Source organism: Poecile atricapillus, chromosome Z, assembly GCF_030490865.1.
Source record: "Poecile atricapillus isolate bPoeAtr1 chromosome Z, bPoeAtr1.hap1, whole genome shotgun sequence".
In the NCBI taxonomy this organism is placed as follows: domain Eukaryota; kingdom Metazoa; phylum Chordata; class Aves; order Passeriformes; family Paridae; genus Poecile; species Poecile atricapillus.
This window is the reverse complement of record NC_081289.1, coordinates 70,985,726-71,001,485: the sequence shown is the minus strand read 5'-3', so window position 1 is coordinate 71,001,485 and position 15,760 is coordinate 70,985,726.

Below are 15,760 nucleotides of genomic sequence, written 5' to 3'. Positions count from 1 at the left end.
CCTGAGACCCCAGTCCCAGTAACCCTGGGGGGATTCTTTCACTCCTTTCTCTTTCGCTTTGTCCAATTCCCGGCCTATTTTCTCGCGAAATATAGGAACCGCTGTAGTATGGACTCCGCTCTCACTCTGCAGGTCTGGGGTAACCAGCTTGAGTCTCATTCACACACATTCATCCCCCCGTTTCCACCCCCTTGGTCAGTTACTTACCAATTCCTGTTCAGGTCCTGAAAGATTAGGAGGTTTTGAAGGAGCGCTTTTATTTCTTTATTTTTTTATTTTTCTTTGCTTTACTTGTCTCTCTCTTGTCCTCCGGGTGTTGCCCTGCTACCACCGATGACACCAGAAGAGCCAAAGCGGATTACCAAAACTGGCAGGGAGGCGCCTTCCCCCGCCTGGAATCTCCTGGTTTCCCCGGGGTGATGTGCTTCATCCCAGACGAGATCCCCAATTTCTGTGAAAAATGAAGTTCACTCCTGTAAAATTTTAAAACAGTTTAATAAAGACAATAAGAGACATAAAGTAAAGCAAAGAGTTACGGCCGGGTGCCTTGGCGTGCTGCCAAGAGCACACCTGGTATCTCAGGGACACTCTTTTTATCTCCCCCTGCTGTGAGGGGTTAATGCATATTCCAAGCATGTCCCCTCCCTGGTTCTGCCTTCTTAGATCATGCTTTTGCACAACTTAATTTTCTGCTGGTCAGCACTGTTTTTGCTGATCATCATTATTTTGGAGTTTGGTTTCCTTTCCTCTGGAAATGGTCACTGATCGATAAGAGCACAAGCCCCTCATCCTTCCTTTGAGGGTAGCTGGTCTTCCTGTCTTCCCCCCCTGCCAGCGTCCTGGTACCGGCTTCTTGATAACCATTTGCTCTCCATTTCCTGCTGTTGATAATAGCTTGTTTTCCACAGCTTGATCCTCCCATTGTCTTGCTTGTTTATCTTGCCTTGTCCAGATGAAACATATCCTTACCATTCAGAATTCCTATCTAAGCCTATAACTTGCTAAGAAAGAAAAGAATATAGTGAAAGCATATAATATATCTATTTATCAGAATAATTGTGAAAAGCCAATATTTACAAAATGAATTCACAACATCCCCATGGCCCGCACAGACGGCTCCAGGCTGAAAACCATCCACTGCCTTCCAGTTGCTGCCGAGCTGAAATCCGACACCATGAATACCTAGCCCTGGCCTGAGCAATATTTAACTCTTTCACTACACAGATGAGACCTGCAGACTTTAATTGCCACTGGTATGGTACCTCTCCGTTAAGGGACAAATTCTTTAGGACCGCTGTGTCCATGGCAGAGGTTGATGGGATGGTGAAGGCAGGGATCCGTCCCGCCGCTGAGTCCTCCAAGGGGGGGCCGTAGGCAGGAACTGGTAGCGGAACCACCGAGAGAGCGGAGTCTCTCGGCGGGAAGCAAAGCGCGGCGTGGACAGTCTGCACGTGTCTCCTGGGGCAGGAGCAGCGGTGCCCAGCGCAGCCGGCACGGACACAGCCACCGGGGCCGGGATGGCCGGGGCAGCTGCGGGAAAAGTGGCCGGGGGTGGGACAGCGGGGGTGCCCAGTGCGGGCAAAGCAGCCGGGGCCGGGGCAGATGGAACGCCCGGCGGGGCCGGCGGGGTGCCCAGTGCGAGCCACGCGGCTGCAGCCGGGGCAGGCGGGACCCCCAGCGGGACATCTGCAGCAGGCGGGGGGCCAAGCAGGAGAGGAGGGGGTAACACTTCTAAAGGGTCCCAGCTTTTCTCTTTCCTTTTTTCTTCTTGTTTTGTCTTTGAGAATTCTGATATTTCTAGAATTTTTACTCTCTCAGAGTTTGTGTCCCCCAATATCCAGCATGCTGCATATTCTTTCTCCTCTGCATTAAACGGTTCTTTTGAATTTACAAAGACGTTTAAAGCCTGACAAATCCAAGTTTCAAAAGAACCATATCTAGGCCAGCAAACGTGGTCAGATCTTACTTCCTTGTTTGCCCATTTGATCATGCAAAAATTAATCATCTTTCCTCTATCCTTTTTCCTTGTACTTGGGGTAATATCCCAATTAGCTAACATAACTCCCAAAGGGCTATCTTGGGGTATTTCTTCTAGCAATTTCGTTTTACCTTTGTTTTTCCCCAAACCCGACTTACTGGTTTTCTGCCCCCCTTTTTTATTTATTTATTTATTTATTTATTTGTTTGTTTGTTTGTTTGTTTTATTTATTTATTTATTTATTTATTTATTTACTTACTTACTTACTTACTTACTTACTTACTTACTTACTTAGTGTGCAGTTGCTTTTTAGTTTGTAAAGGATACAACAGATAACTTTCACTTTCTTGTGTTTTAGTAACAAATTTATCTTTCCCCCAAGGGAAGCCACAGGGTAGCATAGTCACTCTCTTCCTGTTATAAAGCTTCCTTTGAATTTACATACTGATTTAAAGCTTAACAAATCCAATCTTTAAACGATCCAAATTTTGACCAATTTAAATTATCTTTTTGGATCGTTTCTTTTGTCTATTTAAACATGCAATAATGAATCATTTTCTGTTGACTTTTTCCTCTCTGGGATTCCCATGTATCTTCAAATCGTACCATCATCCCCAGTGGGCTGTCCTGAGGAATGCTCCCCCCCTGAAAAACCCCCTCATGCTTCTCAGATATCCTGGGCTCTTGTGAATTCGCCTTATAATTTGCAGCCCCTGGGTTTAAGGACTTCTTCTCCTTTAAACCCATCTCTGGCAGCAACTAATCAAGAAATCTCCGGTACCAGGAGAATCTTGATCCCACTCATTCGGTCTGTGGTTCAACTTCCCACCTCACTAAATATTATTCTGTTGCACTATCCTGTCTTTTGCCAACTATTTGGTTCCCACCTAATTCTCTCTCTTTCTCAATTTTTTTCCCCCCCCCGTCAACTACTTCTTTCTGGCTATTTCTATTTGCAATCCCTCTTATCTACATACTTAAGTTGCCAACTATTTCTCTTTTTCAAGAAAATTGAACCTGACTCAGTCACTCTCCTCCTGAGTCACTTCACTCAGCGATCAGATCGCTCCCTTCTCCCTGAGGATTTTTCCGTGGGTTTTAAAATTGGGACTCTCCCTCCCGTCCCTCCCAGGGATTTTTACTCGTTCTTCTCTTTCACTTCCCTCCTTTCCCAGCTTGTATCCTCACGGAGAGCCGAAAACTGGGTACATTGGAGGCCCACTCTCACTTCAGGGGTCTGGGCTGCCCAGCCCCCATCTCAGACACTCCACACATACACACAGGCGCACAGCTGCCCCCCCGGCCCAAGCCCGTGGTACTCACACAGTCCGTTTTCCCACGCAGTTCTTCTGCACAAGACATTTTACAGGCACCTTCATCTCTGGCTGGCACTCCTACAGGAGCTCTTCTGAGCCCTTGCTACATCTAGCTTCTTTTGCTTATGCTTGATCCTAATTGTAACTCCTATTTCCAAGGGAGCACGAGCTAACCTTGGGACCACCTGAAATGATTGGTAAGGAGCTGCTTCCCATGGTTAGATGCTCTTCCCTTGGACTTGAGTTCCCAGGTTTTGGCACCAAATTGTTATAAATAAAATTAGAATTTTGACAACTAGGTTTCTTGGGTTAATGGCAGTTTAAGTAAAAATGAATAGGATTCAGTCAATTGAATAGTAATTTGGTATAAAAGAATAGAGTTCAGGAAAATAATACAATTTAGTAAAAACATGACAATTGATAGATAGAATTTGCCAGGAATTCAGTACGATTACAGCATAAGCAAAACCAACCGGGGTACGGGGAGGGCTTGTTACCCCACCTCACGTCCAAAACCGACCAGGGTGTGGAGGCTTCCCACCCTGCTTCATGTACAAAACAAAGCACTTCAAGCTAACCTTATATGCTGTATGCTTAGACATATTCATGAATATTTCCCGTAAGTTTCCTCTCAGTTCCAATTTTTCTGACTTTACCTCACTATTCTTCACGGCGCATGCTTCACTTGTTGTTAGGGGGTCTTCAGCCTTCCTTTGGTGGTCTTTTGGCGAAAGCTTCTCCTCTTCCTCGTTGTTCTTTGGTTAACCTTACAGGTTTGCGCCTGCATACTAAGCGTTGTGTTACGTGAGTCTACTCATTAGTCTGATATTTACTGATTTTTAGGCCCAATGCCTAAAGTGGTTCTAATTTGGTCCCTCTCAAGGTCATTTTCGTCTTGGGGCATCACCCAAACGACATCCTGTACCTCAGTTTTACCATGTCCCATCTGTAAACGGGTGCATCTGTCTTGGAACACTGATTCTTTTGATTGCTTCAAATAATCACTTTAATAACAGTAACCATTCAGTTAGCATGAATCAATTCCATTTATTATAAGGATGTTCTAGTTTAGGGTGAATTTGGGAGAAAAACTCCAAATGGGGGTTCCCCGGGGAAAAACAAAATTCAAATGTCCCCTCCCCCCAACTGGTCTGGGAAAAAAAAAGAAATTTCCTTGGAGAGAAGTGGAAAAAGCTGTTTATTTAACAGAAAATTGAATAATAATAAACAATAAAACCTCTCACCGTTCAACGGGATGGCAAATCTAGGAAGAAAAGTCCTTTTCATGTGGTGTAGCTCAGCTCGCTCAGGTTCTTATCAGAGCCTCCGGTGCCAGAAAATGCCGAGGCCCACGCCCCGGTGGGCCACAGGTGTGAGCTCCTGGGATTTGTCTGGGTGTTTTTCAGTCCAGAGCAGGTTTGCACAGATCCAGGAAAAAAATTTTAAAAAGGTCCAGGGAACTCCTCTGCCTCAGCTGGCTAAAACTAACTAAAAGCCACAGAGAAGCTCTGTGCTGCTGTCTGTCCATGCTGCAGACACCACAGTCCAGCAGCAGGATGTGGGGGAGTGATGTTTTCTTTCAACACAAACTGTGTGCTTCTTCTTCCCCCTCTTCACCCTCAGAGCCAGTCTTAAAGGTGCAGAACTTAATATAGAACATAAACCAGGCAATTGAGGATACCAGTATCATAAAGTCACCCCAGGACAAAGGAGAGAATAGGAGTTCAGAAAAGAAGGGACATTTTTCTTCATGTTTCATGGCCCTTATTTCCCACATGTCCGTCTTTGTGCTGCTCCATCCAGAAAAGGCCTCTTTTTGAGGACCTCCTTTGTCATCTGGGTGAGGCACGAGAAACACACGAATACTGGCCTTGTGCCCTACTAGAGAGAAGGAGGCAGGTGGTTGAAAAGTGGATGGTCCATTGGACTGTTTAGTCGCCCCTGTAGTAGAGTTACGGTTACATTGACTTTTCCACAGTACTCCGTGGCTAAGAATGAGGAGCTGCCCGTTGGGAAGGTAGAATTAGAAAGAAATTATAAATATGACTCTGTAGCCAGAAAGGCTAAGGAAGAAATACAAATGAAAGCACGGTTTGAATAATTCAAAGTAACTGGGGTGGTATGCCAGAACACATTCTTTCCTGCAATAAAACCAAGCTGAGACCCCTCTCCCCAACCTTATAAGGAAAGGTCTGAAGGACCCTGAGATAACTGAAAATATGCAAAAATAGCGATTTCTATAGGTCGCACACAAATGTTACTGTATTAGTATACTTAGAAAGATTGGTTAGTAAAGGAATAGAATATTCAAAGGTATATGTAATTTCTCTTTCCTTGCCTCTTTTGGGCTCAGTTCTCTGTGGATACAATTTTTCTCTAGTCTCTCAGCCTCCTTTGAGCTGAATTCTTCCTGGATCCTCCCTCGTGGGGAGTTCCACTTATCTCAGTCTTTACGATTCGAAGAAAACTCCCGAGCTCGTTAGAATCTTGTTTCTTGTGTTTATTGAAGGATCCTTACAAAACTTAACAGGTCTCTCCGGGCTGGTTACAAGGTTAATCTTTGCAATTTGGCACATTTCTTTCTTCTGATGGTACAAACAAGGCCTTGTGGCACACTTTGTGTCTGATACACAAAATGGCCCCGAACTACGCAGTTCTTTTATCTTTAGACCTATTTTTACCCAATTAACAAGAGACACGTATATTATTTTTCTTAATGACCCAATGACCCATCACCTCTGTGATGCACTGCGGCATTTTCTATCCAATCACTTACTATTACCCAAAAACCTCTAGGAGAAGAAGATGAAGAAGAAAGAAGAAAGGACAAGGGACAACACCCTAAATCCTCCATCTTGTCTCCTGTTCTCTAAACTATTTTTTTCACCCAGTGATTTAAGAAACTTTCTAATCTACACACCTACCTTTCTTATCTAACTTTAGCATTTGTTTTCATGTATCACTATGAAAACATGCTCATGAATTTCATATTATATGAAATTCAGTGTTTTCTTGAATCTTAGAACTAAATATTAAAAACAAGGGCACACAGTCTGTATCTCAGACTCTAACATCTGCCCCTCTCTTTTAAAAAAAAAAGAAATAAAAAGAATCAACCCAAAGCTTTTCTTTGATTACTTTTCAAGAAGGGTTATTTTTCCTTCACTCATGCCCTATGCACCAACAACAGAACTGCTGCTCTGTTCCACAGAGCACTCCACCTCTAGTTTTGAACATTAGTTAACTAACTACTCAAAACTAGAGAAATAGATCTAGGTTGCTTACTTGACCAGTAGCTTAATTTGTCTAATTTCTCTAAAGTTTCTGCTGAAGCTACTTGAATTGAAAGCTGAGTTGTTATAAATCTCTATCTAAAATTTCAAAAGTCAAACTCTTCACAATCAGGTGTGACTAAGATTGATATAAGATTACACTAAGATGTTGCCTCTTTGTATAGAGCATGATTTGGAGTAACACTCATTATCTCATCTTCATTCTGTTTTAACACAGAAAAATTGGATGTTATACAAAAATCTGTTTTCACTGAGATAAGGTATACTTTCTTTTGAGTTAACTAAAAGAAGCGATGCAGATGAAATTGCATCACAAAGTGATCAACAAAATGATATAGCTCAAGGGTGATACTTGATTCACCTTCATATTCAAGGACTTTATCTCTCGTGCAAGATTCTGAATCTTGACACTGTTCATACCATGCTTTAACAAATGAGGCTTTAAAATATCGACTTTCCCACTGTTTCACATGAAACCCAAAGTTCATTGTTCTTGCATGTTGGATCCAAGTTGTTCCGCTGTCACCTGTGGTCTTGATACAGTTCACATCTGCATGCACGCTCTTCTGCTCTTTGGGCTGTCTGCTTGTCTCTGCAGCTGATGAGTTTTCATGTTCTTTGCTAGGAAGTTACTTTTGCTTTGAACCTGTGAATACACAAACATATACTTTCCTCCAAATTATTAATTGAAATAGATTTTTTAATCTTCTTGCTTCTGAACTTTTGACCAGAACTTAAGAATTCTCTCTCAAATTTGCTTGAGTACTGTTAGAACAATACCTGATAATTGATGGAACTGGCTTCGTAAAAGACTTGTTTAAAAAGGACTGTTCAAGAATTGTTTGCAATAGATATAAGATCTTTATGCTTTTTCCAAAAATTTAAGATATATAAGGTTTTTATACTTCTGAGGCATAGCCTTGGTTCCCCCCCTTTTTTTTTTTTTGTAATTAAGGTATTTGGTTTTTTGTTATGAAAATGAAAAATCATCAAATTAAAACACTTGCACATGTATACACATAGGAAATGACACTTTTACAGAAATCAAAAACTTATTAAGAAGATGCATAATTAATATTATGCGATATTAAACTTATCTAAATAATCTTTAATATGAATAAGTAAATGTTCTAAATATATACTCTCATCCCAGAGTCTGCCACAGCTGATAAATCAATGGAAGATTGGAAAATCATGTCCGGATAACAATTTTCCAAGCCCACTGTAAAATCCAGCTGCTATATTAATTCACTAATTGTCAAGTCAAATTGACCTGAATATTGTTTTGATGCAGAAAACTTCTGGGTTTATTGGTAAATTCTCCATCCAGGTAAAGTCAAGGCTTGGCCAGAGCCTTAGGCCTCAACTGGAAAGATGTCTCCTAACTCATTTTCAAAGCAAGGGGTTTAAAAATAACTGCTATAAGATGCTTAAAACACAGCAAACTTTTAAAAGGCATTTGTATAAAGCAAATGACCAGAAGCCTTAGGTACCAGACCAATTAAACCATGCAGCAGTTTGTTTAATCTGAAGCTTCTCTCATGGCAGCTGACCCTTAGCAATGGTACATCTTCTTAAAATTTTGGAAACACTGAAAAATAAGAAAGCTATAACAATAGCAATAACAATATATCAACAATATAACAATATAACAATAATAATATAACAACAAACAATAGAACTCCCGATGAAGTCAAAGGTGTCACAGACTGCATTCACTTCTATCCACAAGCAGGTGTTCATCTTCATCTCTTTAGGAAAATAACTATACTTTGCAATTTAAACAAACATCTTCAATAAAATATAAAGCAATTTAAATTTAAACCTGTTAAAAATTAATTATGATAGGAGGAAGTAACAAAACTTAACATCAAAAAATACCAAAGTTATAACTTAACTTAGAAACACTTCAACTTAAACATAATGAAATTTAACTTTGATTCATTCTATTAACACTTAATCTCTATCAGACGACAATACAACTCAATCTTACTCTATTATTATAAAAAAAGGCAACTAAAAGTTTAGTATACACTTCTTTGAACACAATATAACAGGAATATTGGTTCACTATAGAGATTATAGGGATGTAACAAATTTATCATCATTCTGTGTTATCTGGTTTTGAGAATAATTCATAATAATTGTAGATGTTATTAAAAATACCCATTCATAACAAGAATTTGCTTGGTATATGCTTACATTTGTTAGGATTTTTAGAGCGCAGTTTCACTAGGAAAAAAAAATACAACACCACAGATTTGGTAATTTGCTATTCAGCTTTTGTAGTACTTTTCAGAAACATTAAGTCTAACTTTTTAACTAAAATTCAAAATCCAAATTGATATATATATGCTGTTATACATGTTTTTTATAACAAAAGGACTTACATTAAAATTGCCTAATTGTAAAAAAATACCAAGTAAATGGGTAATATATGGTTAACATAATTTTGAAATTACTGAAAACTGTATTGAACCAACTCCACAACACAGTTACTCAAATAAAAGGTTGTAAATGAAAGAAACTTGTCATTCAGTCCTTTTTCTGTAGGGTTAATCATATGATCTTTCAACTCAATTTTAAAGAAATGCTTCTTGCAGAAACTGACTGTTACTACTGTAATAATGCTTGATGATCACTCCATATGATACAGTATTACATTATCAGTAGATGTATAGAGAAGATAACATTTTCAAAACCTTCATGTATTGGGAATACTGAAACAGAATAAAAATCTTTTAAATTTCTTGGGATGTATAAATATCATTTTCCATGCTATTTTGTAAAAACAAAACCAGCAGATATTATTAGAAATACAACATCTATATACATTTCTCTATAAAATATCTATAAACTTTTTGATCTATTTTTGAAGGCACTTCATTCAATAGAGACTTCTTTTTAAATGTCAGTCATGATTACAGCAATTCGCTGATTTACCAACAATACAATTTGCAAAGTTACTAATTTTTGAATTGTCCAATCAAAACTCTCTCTTTTTTATCCCTCTCTGAGATGTCCAGCTTTCTGTTCTTTCTCTTTTGTTTTGTTGCTTTCTGTGGCTTCATCGAAGTTGCTGGAGTTGTTTCACCGGTGGTTGCCATGGCGACAGCGTTTCTGGCTGCTGTGTGCTGCCATGTGCTACCAAACCCGTCCGTGCCGGGCTGCTTTTGAATCTGAGAAAAATCTCTAAAAACTTATATTTAGGGAGAAACTCCTTTTCAGGAGATAAATCCCTTTTTGGGTGACTGCTGTTTGTGCCAGAAAACGGACCAGAACTCTGGGGGGAGGAATTTATTGCATTCCTGATATCAGAGAATGTAAATCTCAATGGCGCCAAGAGGATTGATCTATTGGGAAGGGGGCAAGAGAAAACTAAACAGAAGAACACCAAAGATCCTAAGAAGAATGTATGAATATGTATGAGAATTTATAGATATGTAGTAGGATTCTGTTTTTAAGGGACAATCCTTTGTTAGTAAGGTGTGCTCTCTTGGCTGAATGCAGAGACACCCGGCCGTATCTGTATACTTTACTTTATTTTTTTCTCCTAATTGTTTTTTTTTATTAAACTTTTAAATTCTATAAAAATTGATTAACAGCTCTGTCCAGGCTGGTTACAAGGTTAATCTTTGCAATTTGGAACATTTCTTTCTTCTGATGGTACAAACAAGGCCTTGTGGCACACTTTGTGTCTGATACACAAAATGGCCCCGAACTACGCAGTTCTTTTATCTTTAGACCTGTTTTTACCCAATTAACAAGAGACACGTATATTATTTTTCTTAATGACCCAATGACCCATCACCTCTGTGATGCACTGCGGCATTTTCTATCCAATCACTTACTATTACCCAAAAACCTCTAGGAGAAGAAGATGAAGAAGAAAGAAGAAAGGACAAGGGACAACACCCTAAATCCTCCATCTTGTCTCCTGTTCTCTAAACTATTTTTTTCACCCAGTGATTTAAGAAACTTTCTAATCTACACACCTACCTTTCTTATCTAACTTTAGCATTTGTTTTCATGTATCACTATGAAAACATGCTCATGAATTTCATATTATATGAAATTCAGTGTTTTCTTGAATCTTAGAACTAAATATTAAAAACAAGGGCACACAGTCTGTATCTCAGACTCCAACATGTTACTCCTTTCTTTGTCACTCATTTTTTGTCTTTTCTCTTTTGGAATACCAGAAAACACGTGCCATAAATGCTACCAAAAGCTGTATATGCAAAGACACAGAGGTTCCTTTTTTGTCACTCATACCCGTAGCAACAGTCACTGTTATAACCCATCCAAACTAGGTCACTGTATGCATAATGGGAAAAAATATTGGGTTACAGAAAATTGGGGAGCAAGTAGTAATAGGTTAGGAAGTGAATGTCCAAAAGAGGAGAGATGGATTTGTTTTACACATATTATTGGGAGCAAAACCCAAGATTTAGGAAAAGAACAACTGATAAGCAAAAAGGCAAAACCAGCACAGCAATCTAATCCTGTGTCAGTTTCACTTCAAGATTTGTATACAAAACTGGAACAACAATTAGAAAAAGAAATAGATATCTCAAGACTGGGAAAAAACCAGTTTGTGGAGTTGGGAGAGAGAATCAGTAAGGAACTTAGCATCACTAACTGTTGGGTATGTGAAGGGGCTTTGACCCTTCAGAAGAATGGCCATGGAAAGGCAGCAGCTTAGGTCCAATTGAACTCCTAAAATGGAACCAGACAATTACAAAGAGAGAAAACCGTCCTGAAGGGTGGATTTTAAGCTCAACAGTGATAGGAGAAGAATGTCTCTGGCGCACGGGGAGGAATTTCCTTAATGAAGTAGGAACTACTCCCTGTAAGAGATATAAAGTTAGTAATGGAACTTCCACATGGTGGATCCCAGATGAACCAACTTGGTACTGGGCTCCCAGAAAATCAAGGGAAGGAGATTGCATATATAATAATGAAACTAAACTGTTTCAATGTAAGGATAAAGGCAAGAATCCTTACTTTAGTATACCTGAAATCTCCAAACTCTGGGAGAACTTAAATCAACAGAAAATTGATTTTTGGAAAGCACCAGATGGCTTATTTTGGATATGTGGAAAAAGAGCATAGCCAAAACTCCCCCCACGATGGAAAGGGAGTTGTACTTTGGGAATTATACAGCCAGGATTTTTTCTTCTGCCAGGACCAAATGGAGACAAACTAGGAGTGCCAGTATATGAGGACCTAAAAAGAAGCAAAAGGGAGGAGATTGGAGGATTTCAAAAATGGGGAGATGAAGAATGGCCCCCTGAGCGCATATTGGAAACCTATGGGCCAGCCACCTGGGCACAAGATGGGAGTTGGGGATACCCAACCCCAATTTATATGCTAAATCGCATCATAAGACTCCAGGCAGTAGTAGAAGTAATAACAAATGAAACTGCTCGGGTAATAGAATTAATATCCACTCAGCAACATCAAGCCAGAGCTGCAATATATCAGAACAGGTTAGCTTTAGACTGTTTGTTAGCTGAAGAAGGGGGTGTTTGTGGGAAATTTAATACATCAGATTGTTGTTTAAAAATAGATGACAACGCGGATGCCGTTCTGGATATAGTCAATGATATCAGAAAAATAGCACATGTACCAGTTCAAAAATGGGACCCAATGCTAAAAAGCAGTTGGTGGGATAATCTATTGGGAATAGAATGGTGGAAAAAGTTAGGCTTCTTCCTTTTGTGTGCTACAACTGGCTTGATATTTCTTCCTTGTTTAATCCCCTGCTTTATTCAGCTAATCACCAGAGTAGTTCAGAGTATGCAAGTGATAACACTGCCTATAGATCCAAACTTGACTACATCTAGAGCGGCACAAAAAATTATGGTGTTAAAGAGACAGAACAACATAGAAGATCCTCTTGAAGAAGCAAGATTAATTTGGGAAAAAAATGAGCACATAATAAAGGCTAGAAGACAAGAAATATTGCTCAAGCCAAATGATTCATGAAAAGAAAAAGAGGGGTTTTGTTATAGATACATTTTATATTGTTGGCTTTTCGCAAATATTAAAATGAATGTTATGTGTATAAGAATGAGGAATTTTGTTGTAATAATATAGTTTTCTTTATTTCTGTTATTGATGAAATTTAGAAGTAGTAGTATAATACATATATGTTATATATTATAATACATATATGTTATATAATACATATATGTTATGGCATAGTATTAAAATAAAAACTGCCTTTGTTTGTATAACCCAAAGATTGAGAAAAAAAAAAAAAAAATAGCTAGAGACACCTGCATTTGTAAACTATCTTACCCAGATGAAGACAGCAGTGACCAGAACTCTGGGGGGAGGAATTTATTGCATTCCTGATATCAGAGAATGTAAATCTCAATGGCGCCAAGAGGATTGATCTATTGGGAAGGGGGCAAGAGAAAACTAAACAGAAGAACACCAAAGATCCTAAGAAGAATGTATGAATATGTATGAGAATTTATGGATATGTAGTAGGATTCTGTTTTTAAGGGACAATCCTTTGTTAGTAAGGTGTGCTCTCTTGGCTGAATGCAGAGACACCCGGCCGTATCTGTATACTTTACTTTATTTTTTTCTCCTAATTGTTTTTTTTTATTAAACTTTTAAATTCTATAAAAATTATGTGAACCTCGTTTTTCACATTATCCCATTTGTAAGCCTTGTACCCCTTGTTTACTCCGATGGTTATTAGTAAGGTTAATTACTTACTGGTTTCTGAAATGTTTTAAAGGGTCTTATGATACACTCCTCTAGCCCTTTCCCTTACTTCCTTGCTGCTATGTAACAAAGCTGCTCCCATGGGGACCGGGCCACACTAACAAAAGATACCCATTAGAAAGGTATGCCACAGAAACTGTGCCCAGGGATGCTGTGCCACACTAGAACAAAGAAAGTCCCATGAAGCTGTGCAACCGAGTAATATGCAAACTAAGGCATGCAGGCCACCAAAACAATGAGCTAGCAGAGGAATAAAAGGACAAGAAAATATATTCTAGCAAGCTATGATGAAAGATCATCTCCCTGCATCACCTAAGCCTGCTTAGAAACCCTCTTCCTGCATCACCATGACCTCAAGAGGATTGGAAGGGACTGACCTCCCCCCTAGACAATGAAGCAGAACAACAGGCCTCCTGGCTACTGTCATGAGGACGGAAGCCCCAGCTCTGCAGAGTGGGTTGCAAAGCTGAATTGTGCCTCCTCATTGGAGCTGCCAGAGTGGGAATGGCTGTGGTGCAAGCAACCCCTTGGGCCCCCCAGCCCAAGAGCTGAATCCTAATAAAGGCATCAAACAGGAGTCTTGTTTCCTGGCCAATTTCTTTCACTTGCATAAAGCAACATCCATTCATGGTGCAGCACTTTAGCTTTGATGTCAATGCTGACAGAATTGCTGCCCTTTCCTGCTGCTGCTGACTCCGAACAACAAGAAATGTGCCACTTCTGCCAAAGACAGGCAGAGATGACCAGAAAAAAAACAGCGAGTCTGCTGAAAAGGAGGCCAAAAGAATGTTTTCTAACATCCCCTTTTCATTTGATCCCCAGCGAAGACAGAAGGCAATGAAGACATCCTTTCCCTCTGTCACCAACAGTGACGCAGGCACGGGATACAGTGTGGGGCTAGAGCTTGCCAGTGCTCCCAGAGCCCTCTCCAGGGCCTTCCCCTGCCAGGCCGTGTCCAGCCAGCCCCTGGAGCCGCCGCGCTGTGCCCGCAGCCCCGGCTCTGACGCGCTCGTCCCCGCCGAGTCTGGCCCGTGCCGGGGCCGCGCCGGGAGCGCGCGGGGCTGAGCGCAGCGCCCCCCTCAGGCCGCGCGTTGCCGGCACAGCCAAGGCCGTTGCGGCGTGGCCATTGCGGCGAACAGTCGGAGACAGGTCGGGACCATGGCGGAGGTGCCGCTGCCCGCCGGGCTCAACGCCAAAAGCTTCCCCGCCAAGCTGTGGCACCTTGTCAATAGGCCCCGCGTCCTCTCCGTGCGCTGGGACAACCAAGCCCAGGGGCTGCTCATTGACCGCTCCCTCTTCAAGCGGGAGCTGCTCAGCCCAGGCGACGACCAGGGGCCAGCCCCGCACACCTTCAGAGCCACTCAGTTCCACAGCTTCGTCCGCCATCTCTACCGCTACGGTTTCCGCAAGGTGCCGGGCCGGGCTGGCGTGGCTGCGCCAGGTGGTGCCGGGGCCTGGCTCCACTACACAAACCCCTGCTTTCGCCGCGACTGCCCCGAGCTCCTGCGCCGCATCAAGCGCCGGACCGCGGCCAACAGGCAGCCGCCGGCAGCGGGCGGGGACAGGCGCAGGTGCTTCCAGCAGCTCCCAAGGGCGCGGCCGCTGTCGGACGGGCGGGAGAGACGCAGTGGCTTCAAGGCGCTCCCCAAGGAGCGGCCGCCGCTGCCGCCCAGGCCCCTGCCCAGTGGCTTCCTCCTGCTGCACAGGGACCGGCCGGGGCTGGCCCGCTGCGAGGGGCCGAGCTGTTTCCAGGAGCTCTACGGTGAGCGGCCGCTGCCCGCCGAGCGGGAGCTGCTCTGAATCCCGCCCTGCGACTTGCTCGGGCTCCACGGGGAGCGGCCGCTGTTTCTCGGCCGGGAGGGGCCCCCCAGCCACTTCCAGGAGCTCTGTGGGGAGCAGCTGCCTCTGGCCGACCGGGAGGTGGTCAGGAGCCAGCCCTGCAGCTTCCAGCAGCTCCACAGGGAGCAGCAGCCCCCAGCCTACAACCCACCAGGTAGGAAAAGAATTCTAGCCTTGCTTTTCCAAAAGGTCATGAGAAGTGGCGGTTGGAAGTGTTTTCCCACAATGCTGTGTCATTCTGAGACAGAAATTGTCAAGCCTGCTAGGAAGGGGGTCCTAGAAGGTGAAAAGGTTCTCTGCCTGGTTTTTCTGTGATGTTGCATCCAAGGCAGCAGTAGAGCTCTGCATCCCAAAGCCACCTTCTGGAGCCTGACCACAAGGTGTTTGGATTCTTGCAGCCACTCCGGGCACGTCAGCCTCCAGTGCTCCACCTGACAGTGCCGCCTGTGCAACAGCATCAACGGCCTCAGCAGGGAGCGCACTTAAGGAAGAGGAATCTCCACCGCTGGATCTTGGCCTAGCTGTGGAGAAAATGATTCGGGAGATCAGGAGATCCCTGTCTGAGAAGTCTCCCTCTGCTCAGGTAACCC